The 10,906-nt window shown below is 55.1% G+C and overlaps 1 long non-coding RNA gene and 1 pseudogene across 1 annotated transcript; one reads left to right on the top strand and one right to left on the bottom strand.

Annotated features, from left to right (window-relative positions):
- Positions 1 to 2,767: 2,767 nt before the first annotated feature.
- On the bottom strand, positions 2,768 to 4,881 carry LOC123589123 (annotated as a pseudogene).
- A 34-nt stretch (positions 4,882 to 4,915) lies between these two features.
- On the top strand, positions 4,916 to 8,182 carry LOC123589124. Its single transcript, XR_006708173.1, has 3 exons — positions 4,916 to 6,200; positions 6,346 to 6,498; positions 8,060 to 8,182. It is a non-coding gene; the product is annotated as an uncharacterized LOC123589124 (long non-coding RNA).
- Positions 8,183 to 10,906: the final 2,724 nt, after the last annotated feature.

The raw sequence follows: 10,906 nt of genomic DNA, 5'->3' as shown, positions 1-10,906 counted from the left end.
GCGGGGGAAGCAGAGGCTGCAGAAGGATCAGTGCGCATACTGCAAGGAGATAGGGCATTGGGCCCGAGATTGTCCGAAAAGGGCCGGCGGGAAGGGAGGCAAGACTGATCGAGTAAACGTCCTAGAGCTAGATGAACTGAGTGATTAGGGGAGTCGGGGTTCGGACCTCCAAACCCTGTTCCCCTTGTCACCATAAATGCAGCCGGTCCCATGATTGGGTCCCTAAGCTACATGACAAGGAATGAAAGGGCGGGCCTACGCCAGCCTACTCCATCTTGTTCTGTGTCCTTCACCTTGACCACGCCTCCTCCCCTTGAGTAACGTCCGGCTCACCTGCCTAACAGGACTCGGACCCTTCCCCAGCCAACCGGCTGGGGCCACAGCCATTACCTCACCAAGGGCCCCTAGGCCCCAGTAAAACCTTTGTCCTTTTGAAAGTCACTCTCTCTCCCCGGTATCTCACTCATCGGTAAGGGATTGAGCTCGAGCTAGCTCGAAAAAAGGCTCTTTGCTTTTACATCGGACTCGGCTCCCTGGTGGTCTTTGGGGATCACGAATTCTGGGCATAACATTTTACAGTCGGAGGTGTTTGTGCCTGTAGACTGAACATTTCTCGGTTGTTCACACACGTGCGCTCTACTCCTTCTAGAACTGACCTCACATCGAGGGGGGCTGTGGAAGAACCGAGGCGGGACCTTCCCCTGGTGAGCGTCGAGCCCTCAGGGAAGGGGCCCAGCGAGGGCGGGGGCCAGAGGGGCATCGGGGGACCGGGCCCCGGCTCTGCCCATCAGACCCCCTCAGCTGCCATGTGACGTGAGACCTCGGCACAGGGGGGCAGGGAGGCTGCACCTTCTTCTGAATCCTGAAGTTATTTTTATGACAAGTATAGTACCCGCCCCCTGGAAACTCTTGGCAGATATGGACGTGTCAAGATAAAAAAAAGAAAAAACCAAGAAATCCGTCCTCCTTCCCTCATCCCACCCAGGGTTTGTCACTGTCCGTTGTTGGGGTGATGAGTTCTAGAACTTTCTGAGGCCTGGGTAGGCCTCGGGCCGGATGAGGTGTGGAAGGAGGCGCGTCTTGCAAGGAAAGGCTCCGCGAGGACAGGGTGAGGGCGGAAAGACAGGACTAGGCTCCTTCATGACCAGAGCTGCAGATCAGAGATGAAGGGCACCTCGGGCAGGGCAGGGGCGGGGAGTTCCCGTGTGCCTGGAAACCAAACCCACACAGCCGAGACCAGGAAAGGTCGGGGCCGAGGGCAGCCAGAGCCGAGTCAGCGGCTAGTGTGGGGGTGGGGGCAAGGAGGAGGGGTCCCCCTGCGGAGGCCACCCCGTGGGCCCACGTGACCCATGTCCCCTGGGCAACCAGAGACCCCAGCAGGCTAGGAGGGCATCCCCGGGGCCAGAGAAGGAAGGCACCCAGGGACAGGACCCCCCCTCCCTGTGTCTCAGGTTTGCTCTCCTGTCAAATAGGGGGCAGAAAGGGAACAGTCACCAGAGACATTGGGGGGGGCACAGGTGGCCCTCAGAGTTTCTGTCTCAAGCCGGGGCCGGGTGCAGACAAGTCCAGCCCCCTCCCAGGGCCCCTAATCGGCTCTGTCATCAGGCCCTGGTCACACGACGGACGGTTAGGAAGCGCCTGCTCTGAGCTGGGCAGCTGGGGGCTGTGCCCATCTGATCTGCGGTGAAGACCACGGGACCCTGAGATGGGCGCGGGGGCAGGGACGTGGGCAGTGTGGGCTGGCACAGTCGCCTGTCACGAGGGCCTGACTGTCTCCTGGCTCACTCTGGGCCTCGAGCTGGGACCCTCCGGGGCGGCCCCGAAGACCCGACTCCTGGAGGACAGAGGAGACGAGCCAGTGTGCCCCCCGGGAACCGGGGAGGGCTTCCTGGAGGTGGGGGACACCCATCCCCACCCCTGTCCGGGTGACGGGGAAAAACAAACGTGGGTCTACACACAGGCCACCTGGGGCCGCCCTGGTCCTGCTGAGGCCTGTGCGGCCCAGAGCTGGCCACTTAATGCCAGGGGGCAGCATCCACGGGGCACAAGTGGTGGGGACAGCCATAGCTGCAGGTGCCCAGAAGGAGCAGGTGGGGCCTGCCACGGAGCCTGCCCCTCAGCTCCTCCCTCCTCCCCCCTCCCGCCTGCACAGCAGGTGAATGGGCCTTCCCTGCCCCACCCTGGCCCGGCACATGGGCTCAGGGCACCCCCTAACCCAGCAGCACACACACATCATGGCCCTGGGGCACCGTGGCCTCCAGCCCCTCCCCCGGCTGCCTACGGGGCATTTCTCCCCGGCTGCTGCCCAGCACCTGGAGCTCATACCCAACCAGGGGCTCCCAACCTGGAGCTCATACCCAACTCCCCCAGGGGAGCCAGCGAAGACCCTCACCTGAAGGTACCCAGATGGGCAAGCACGTCCCTAAAGGGGAGGACATATTGGCATCATGTCCAGGTCACTTTAGCGTGGCAACTGGTTAATTCCCAGAACAGACCTTGCCTTACGGGACAAGTGGGATGGACAGATGGATGGTTGGAAGGATGGGGGGATGGAAGGAGGGACGGATGCAAGGTTGGGACCACGTGGTGGCCTCTGGGGCAGGACAGAGCTGGGGGCTGTGGCCGCAGAGTGGAGCCAACCCTGAGATCCTCACTCTCCCTTGCCAAGCCTGGTAGGACACCAGCCCCAGCGCGGCCCCCTGTACCTCGGGGCTGGCCGACACGCTCCCACGGAGGGCCCACTCCACAAAGACTGACCACACTCTGGTCATTCCTCAAGCTCTTTAATTTGACACACAGCACAGCGAGGCACCCTGGGCCCCAGGGACTTCCCGCCCGCCCCCTGGCATCTTCTTGCAGCTTCCCCCAGCAGTCAGGGAAGTCCCGGACACTGAGGAGGCCAGAAGCGAAGGCGGAGCCCAGGCCGGGGACGGGGGCGCAGAGGCCGAAGCAGCAGGCTCTGGGGGGAGGAAGGCGTCGCTCCTCCGGGCCCAGCCGGGCGGACGGCCAGCAGGCCCTGGTCAGACGCCCCTCCCGATGTGCCGCGTGATCCAGGGCACGTACGTCTGGACGCGAGCGTAGACCCCGGGACGGTTTCTCAGGGCACAGCTTTTGCCCCAGCTGACCACTCCCACCAAGTGCCAAGCACCCGTCATCTTGCACACCAGAGGGCCTCCGGAGTCGCCCTGAGGAAGGAGAGAGAGCACTGAGCCCCGGCTGGCCTCCAGCGCGGGGTGGGGGCCGGGATGGGCCGGGACTCACCTGGCAGGAGTCCCGGCCCTCGGTCCCCGCACACAGCATGTCGTCCTGGATGATCTTCCTGCCCTCGAAGCGGTGCCTGGTGGCGTTGTGGTACTGCTGGTCACAGACGGCGTTCTCCACCACGGTCACCGCCACCTCCTGCAGGCGGTAGGGCGGAGGCAGCAACTCTGGGGGAGAGACGTGACCGGAGGCTGCAGCGTGGCCCCCGCTGTCGGCCGCGAGCCTGCGTTCCCGCCCAGATCGCTACCGTGGGGACCTCAGCGTGCAGGGTTCCCATCTCCCTCTAAATTCCTAACACCCGGAAGGTGGATTCTGCCTTTAGTTGGAAGGACCGGGAAGAAAATGGGGGGGCGGGGGTGAGGGTTTCTGCCCGCCCCCCAATATCTTCCTATAAGTTGAAAAAAAACTAAGAATATGAATTTCCTCGTCACAGTGTTGGGTCCCGAGCTCAGTTCTGCTTCAGGGAGCCTCCAGCCTCTGGGGTCGGATCTCCCGGTTGGGGCGCACACGGGGTGGGGGGGGAGGGTGTCGGAAGGCGATTCCTTTCCAGAACCTGCAGCTGCCCACCCGCCAGGAGTTCTCCGTGTGGCCAGGTCGGGAAATGCCTCGCGCGGCCCCGAACCCCTCCCAAACCCCACCCCGTACACACCGTGCACCATGACGGTGCCCCAGCCGGTCACCCAGCACTCGTCCTCTGGGTTGACTTCAAGCAGGGCCGACGGGAGCTTGACAGGCATGACGTTAGCCGTGTATTTCACAGAGTGTGACAGCTGGAGCAGGGCCACGTCCGCACCCAGTTGGGGGTTGATGTAGTCGGGGTGGACGATGACGCGGGTCACATTCAGCAGCGTCCTCCCCCCGTAGAGGTACACGTCCCCGGCATGGATGCGGTAGGCTGCCGGGTCGGCGTCCTTCCTGGGGTCGCAAAGAAGCCACGGAGGCGGGTCCTTCGAGGGCGGCCCCCTCCGCCCCGCCTGGAGCCCGGATTCCCACACCTCCTGATTCGCCCAGAGCTGGACGGCAGCGAACGGGACTCACCGGTCGAGGCAGTGGGCGGCAGTCAGCACCCACTGGGGGTGGATGAGGGAGCCCCCGCAGATGTGCACCCAGGAGGCCCACTTTTACTTGTAGACTTTCAGGCTGACCTGCCACGGCCACTTCCCCTGGGGGGCATTGTGGCCCCCGACGATGCCCACCAGCTCGTTTTCAGGGAGGGAGGCTGGGAAGCAACATGAGGGTGGAGGGAGGCCGGGCTTCGGGGCCCAGGGCTGAGCCCCGTCCCCACCTAGGCCTCCCCCGAGGGCACGGACAGGCAGCCCCAAGGCCCCCCAGCGACTGGAACTGGAGACAAGGTTACAGGAGCCTCTGGGAAGGGAGGACCCCCGTGGGGTCAGGACTCACCTGGGCTCCCCGCGACGCAGGTCCCCGAGAAGAAGGGGGTCAGAAGCAACAGCCACAGCATCTGCAAAGAGAGAGGGCACGGAGGGACAGCTCAGGGCCGGAGGGGGCCAGGGGCCTCTGCAGCTGTGTGAGAGGGGACAGCGCCCCTACCTTGCCAGGCTCCACGGGTCTCTGCTCTGGGGGCCCCTGAGGTCCTTTATCCATTGGCCACAGGAAGTGGGTGGGTGGCTTGGGCAGCGTTCCATTGGGGGGTGGGGGTGGAGGATGGGGAAGAAAGGCAGCCGGGTGTCAGGCAGAGTGTGTGCAGGGGGGTGGGGAGCCGGTTCCCATCACACACCCGGGAGGCCAGACTGCCATCCTGGCCGCCCACCCCCGGCTGACTGCGCTTCTCACGACACGTCTGAGCACCAGAGGCCGCAGAGCCCGTGGCAGGCCCGGCCCGGGGTGCTGTCCACCCACCCTGCCCCGCTTCCGGCCAGTGCAGTCACGTCTCTTCCCCGCATTGGCCCGGCCGTCAGGGCCACGGACGGACCCCCGCACATGGCGCAGTGCCCCCGTCCCCAGGCCTCCGCCCCATCCTGAGTGGACAAACCCGGCTTCACAGCTCACCTTCCCAGCTGCCACCAATAGCACCCATCCAGGTGGCCTCCAAGGGGGCAAATGACGCAATTTCTGTGGCGAGTCACACGGTGTCCCCTAAAGCTCCCCCTGATGCCGTATTGAGGCATGGGGAGGGCAGAGGTCCATGGTCTGAGATAGGTTCCTTCGACACCACCCAGGAGAGTTGGGTGTAAGCCTACGGCTCCTTCTACATCAGCCAATCCAATCTACATCAGGGACCCTGAACCCTGTGAGCCCCTTTTTCCTTCCAGCTTAAGGAAGCAGCCAGCCCTCCAGCAGCTTTTGGGTCCTGGCTGGGCCACCAAGGGTAAATGTCCGGCTGTCCACATGCTGGCAGCATTGCTCTAGCAAATGTCAACATGAGCAGCTGCTGTACGGGGGATTCTCCTCCATTGTGATCAGGGCCTGGGACAAAACATGACGAGAGAGACAGAGACAGGAGTGCCCTGTGCTCCTGGACAGGGCTGCATGCACAGAGCAGATAGCCTGAAGCCTGGGGAGAGGTGGACAAAGAGACAGGTAAGGAGAGAGAAACTGGATGAGTGATAGGGGGATGGGGCAAGACCGAGAGAGTGAAAGGAAGAAACACAGAGAGGTGTGGTTAGAGAGAAACAGAGACAGAGAGGAAGTACAAGGAGAAAGGTGGAGACGTGGTCCAGGTATGTGGACGGGGCGAGATGGGCCAGGGGAGAGGGGATGTGGGAAGTGGCTCTGAGTGTTGGGGCAGAAAGGGCTGGTATCATGGGCATCATAGTCTCATGACTCTAAGACTCCAACGTCCCTGGGGCCAAGCTCTGCAGAGGCCATTGCAATTGAAAAGATGGGCATCCGTCAGTTCTCCTGGAATTGCGGGGCTCAGCGTTATGTTCTGTCATGGAGAAGGATGTCTTCAGGGAGAGTGTGCTGCTCTTTGGCAGGTAAACTCCAGAGCCCGCCCTGTGGGGAGGTGTCCCGGGGTCATCTGCCTCACTGCCCCAGGCCCTGTGGGATTCCCCCCCTCCCGCCACCAGCTGGCGTTCCTCATGTTCTGAACCCAGGCATGAGGCATTGTGTTGCCCCCAGGTCCGGCAGTCTGGACCTGGCAGAGTTGAACTGCTGATAGTGATAAAAAGGATTTGACAAGAAGGTCCATATTCTCCCTCTGGAACGAGCGGTGTGCATCCAAATCGTGGGTTGCTATCCTCCTGTCCACAACCAATCTGAGGATTCCAGAAGGTAGGTGAACCCTTTAAAACACCATAGTCTTCTCTTACATCCTTCAAAGAATTCCTTTTCCCAGCTTTCTTTTCATTTTGAAGAGATGGCAATGACTAATTGAAGGCATGATGATCCTGTAGGAAATTGACCTACATGACTGATGGACATTATTTCATCCACCCGTATCCCTAAAGCACATTTCATTGGAAATATAAGCCACGGATGCGTGTCGTAAATTCACAACAGATGTGCAGCTGCCTGTAAGTTGCATGCTGACCTTGTCACATATGTGTCATCAGATATTATTAGTGACTTTTCAGATAAGTTCTAAACATCAAGATGGTCATGTTGGAGAATCTGGTATAGACGGAATGTCACAGATTCTAAATTAGGAATGATTTTTCATTTTTAATGTTTCTTTTCCTTTTATGAGAGAGCCCGAGCTGGGGATGGGGGAGAGAGTGGGAGATACTGAATCTGAGGCAGGCTCCAGGCTCTGAGCTGTCAGGATAGAGCCTGACGCGGGGCTCAAACTCATGGGCTGCAAGATCATGACCTAGTGGAAGTCGGACCCTTAACCAAGTAAGCCGCCGAAGCGCCCCAGGAATGATAGTTTATTGGCAAAGAAAGAGAAATTAAAGATAGCATAAAGGATGTCGACTTTTAATTGAAATATTCTTCACACATTTGTTGTATTCGTTTTAGGCATACATTGTAGTCCTTCCATATGTCTATAAATTATGTTGTTCTTAAGCACAAGTGTAGCTATCCTGTGAAAGCATGCCACAGTATTATTACAGGATGGACTCTCTTTCTTTGGCTGTCCCTTGTATCCCTAGGTTCATTCATTCCATAGCTGGAAGCCGGTATCTCTCTCTCAAAGGTGTCCATTCTTTATCTAACCTAAACACTTAGGTGGTCAACACCATGACCTCTTGTTCAGCATGTGTCATTTGGCGGTCTATTTTTCTGGGAACATTGCTTAGAGCATTACAAATGATGTCATTACGTTAATAAATTCGGTTTCATTCTCCACTCACAAGAAAGGAGAAGGAAAAGATTTCTTTGTGTCCCAGGCCCCATCACTAAACCTTTCCCAGTGTGGAGAACAGGCTTAGTTGCCCAGAGCACCTTCGGTCCCTCAGCTGAGCCACCAGGGTCTTCAACATTGCAGGAATTCCCATGGTGGCCAGCAGAGAGAGCTCGAGCACCACACGCCCGGAGGGGCGGGTTCCTCTGCCTGGACAGTGATGGCCAGCAGAGGGCGCACCATCGGCTTTTCTGACCCAGGACACCTCCGAGCAGGAAGGGTCCCTGTGGCTCCCAGAGGACACAGGACACAGGACAGAGAGTAGAGCTGCCTTTCCAGCGCGTTCTGCCGCCCACCCCAGGGGAGACCTTGGGCGCTTTGCAGCAGCTTGGCATCTCCCGAGTCGCCAGAGAGGAGCTGCCTTGTTGTACTGAGTGCTGAGGAGGGGGCGCTGGGTGGCTTCCCTGGGCAAGCTGGCTGCTGGGCAGCTCCCGTGTTTCATTCCTCCCCTTCCCGGACAGTATTTGAACAAGACATATTCTACTGAAGGACTCATGGATTGCGGGGTCCCACGACATCACCTCATCGATGCAGTCGATGGTTTGTTCCCGATTCAGGCTCGTTTCCGGGAAGAAACCCTGACGGAAATTCCGAGGAACGGGAGCCGCATTCCGTTAGGACGTGAATACATCAAATGCTCCTCTCACGACCTTCTAGAAGAATGAGCTGGGACCCAGTTTCTGCGTCCTGCTGGAACCAGAGACGGAGGTAAGGGCACAAACTGTCCGCCACATCATACATGCTTTTTAAAAATGTCATGGTTATTTTTCCAACCTAGTGAAGTGATTGAAAACTACAGAAAACCTGGTAGGTAGGTGTCATTAACCTTATGTGACCTTTTAATTTAAATTCCATGAGTGAAGACCTAGCGTAATATTAGTTTCAGGTGTCCGATAGAGAGTAACACTTGCACGTGTCACCTGGTGCTCATCCCAGGTGCATTCTTCATCCCCAGCAGCTGTTTCACCCATTCCCCACCTCGCTGTGGAAGCCCGCAGTTTGTTTCCCAGTGAAGAGTCTGTTTGTCACTGGGTCCTTCCCACCCCCCCCCCCGCCCCTTTGTTTTGTTTCATTTCCACGTGTTAGTGAAATCACCTGATATTCGTCTTTCTCTGACAGGCATTTTTCACCCAGCATAACATTCTGTCGCTCCTCCACCTCGTGGCAAATGACAAGATTTCCTGTTTTTACGGCTAAATAATATTACATTCCATACACTACATCTCAACTTATTCATCAGTTGATGGATGGATGCTCGGGAAGTTTCCGTAATTTGGCTGTTGTAGAAAATGCTGCTGCCAACATCAGGGTGCATGTATCCCTTTGAAGGATTATTTTTGTATTCTTTGTGGAAATACCTCGTGGTGAAATTGCTGAATCGTAAGCTAGTTCCTTTTTTTTTTTTTGATGAATCTCCGTGATGTTTTCCAGTGTGGCTGCACCAGTCTGCATTCCTACCCACAGTGCAAGAGGGATTCTCTTTCCTCACATCCTTGGCAACACCTGCTGTTTCATCATTCATTGATTTCAGTCATTCTGACGGATGTGATGTGTTATCTCGTTGTACTTTTGAATTGTATTTTCCTGAAGATCAGTATCGTTGAGCATCTTTTCACATGGCTTTGGCCATGTGTATGTCTTCCTTGGGAAAATGTCCGTTCGTGTCTTCCGCCCATTTTTAACCGGATCTCCATTTTGGGGTGCTGTATAACTTTATATGTTTTGGACACTAACCCTTTATCAGATGTCGTTTACAAATATTATTCTTGTAGGTGTTTTAGTTTTGTTGACTATTTCCTTGGTGACAGAAGCTTTTTATTTTTATGAAGTCCCATTATTTTTGCTTGTGTTTCCCTCAACTCAGGAGATAGATCTACAAAGACGTTTGTACAGCCAATGTCAAATAAGATACTGCCTGTGTTCATTATCCTCTGGGATTTTTATGGTTTCAGGTTTCACACATAGGTCTTTATCCGTGTTGGATTTACTTTTGTGTATGTTGTAAGAAGGTGGTCCGTTGTTGGTCTTGTTTTGTTTCGCAGGTTGCTGTCTAGTTTTTCCAAAACCATATGTTGAGGATACTTTTTTAAGTGTATGTATTTATTTTTGAGAGACAGAGAGAATGCAGAAGAGGGGCAGAGAGAAATGGGGACTGAGAATCCCACGCATGCTCTGCACTGCCCTGAGATCATGCCCTGAGCTGAACCCACAATCACACGCTTTGCAGCCACCCACGTGTCCCCAGACTATCTCTTCTTTTCCATTGGATATGCTTTCCTGCTGTGTTGAGAATTAATTGACCATATAGGTGTGAGTTCATTTCTGCATTTCTGTTCTATTGATCTCTGCATCTGTGTTGTTGTTGTTGTTGTTGTTGTTGTTGTTGATGTTGTTGTTTTTGGCCAGGACCATACTGTTCTGTTCTGTACAGCTTTTTAATATAACCTGAAATCTGGAATTGTGATGCCTCCAGCTTTAGTTTTCTTCTTCAATTTTGTTTTTGCTGTTTGGAGTCTTTGTCGTTCCATACAAATCTTGGGATTACTTGTTGTAGTTCTGTGACAAATGGTTTTGTTAGTGTGATAGGGATTTCATTACATATGTAGATTGTTTTCAGGAGTGTGGACATTTTAACAGTATTTTCTGCTTCCCATCCATGAGGGTGAAGTATGTTTCCTTTTCTTTGTGTCCTCTTCCATTTCTTTCATCAGTGTTTCACAGCCTTTAGAGTACAGGTCTTTCACCTCTTTGGTTAGGTTCATTCTAGGTATCTTGGGGTATTTGGTGCAACTGTCAATGGGATGGATCCCTTACTTTCTCTTTCTGTTAATTCATTCGTCTACAGAAATGCAATAGATTTCTGTACATTGATTTCTGTATATTGTGATTTGTCGAATTCGTATATCGATCCTAGCAATTTTCATTGGAGTCTTTCCTGTTGTGTATAGAGAGCATCATGTCAGTTCCAAACAGCGAAAGTTCTGCTCCTTCCTTGCCAATTTGGATGCCTCGTTTCTTGTTTTGTCTGACTGCTGTGGCTAGGACTTCCTGTACTATGTGGAATAATAGTGGTGAGAGGGGTCATCCCTGTCTTGTCCCTGACCTTGGAGGAAACACTTTCAATGTTTCCCCATTGAGGATGAGACGAGTTGTTGGTTTTTCCTAGATGACCTTTATGATTTGCAGGTAGGTTGAGTCTCAATGTACTTTGCTGAGGGTTTTTATCATGAATGGATGTGACATTTTGTCAGATGGTTTTCCTGCATCTGTTGAAAGCATCATACTGTTCTTATCCTTTCTTCCATTACTGTGGTGCATCATGTTGATTGATCTGTG

The sequence above is a fragment of the Leopardus geoffroyi genome, chromosome E3 (genome assembly GCF_018350155.1).
Source record: "Leopardus geoffroyi isolate Oge1 chromosome E3, O.geoffroyi_Oge1_pat1.0, whole genome shotgun sequence".
NCBI lineage: Eukaryota > Metazoa > Chordata > Mammalia > Carnivora > Felidae > Leopardus > Leopardus geoffroyi.
This window is presented reverse-complemented; position numbering and strand designations above follow the sequence as displayed.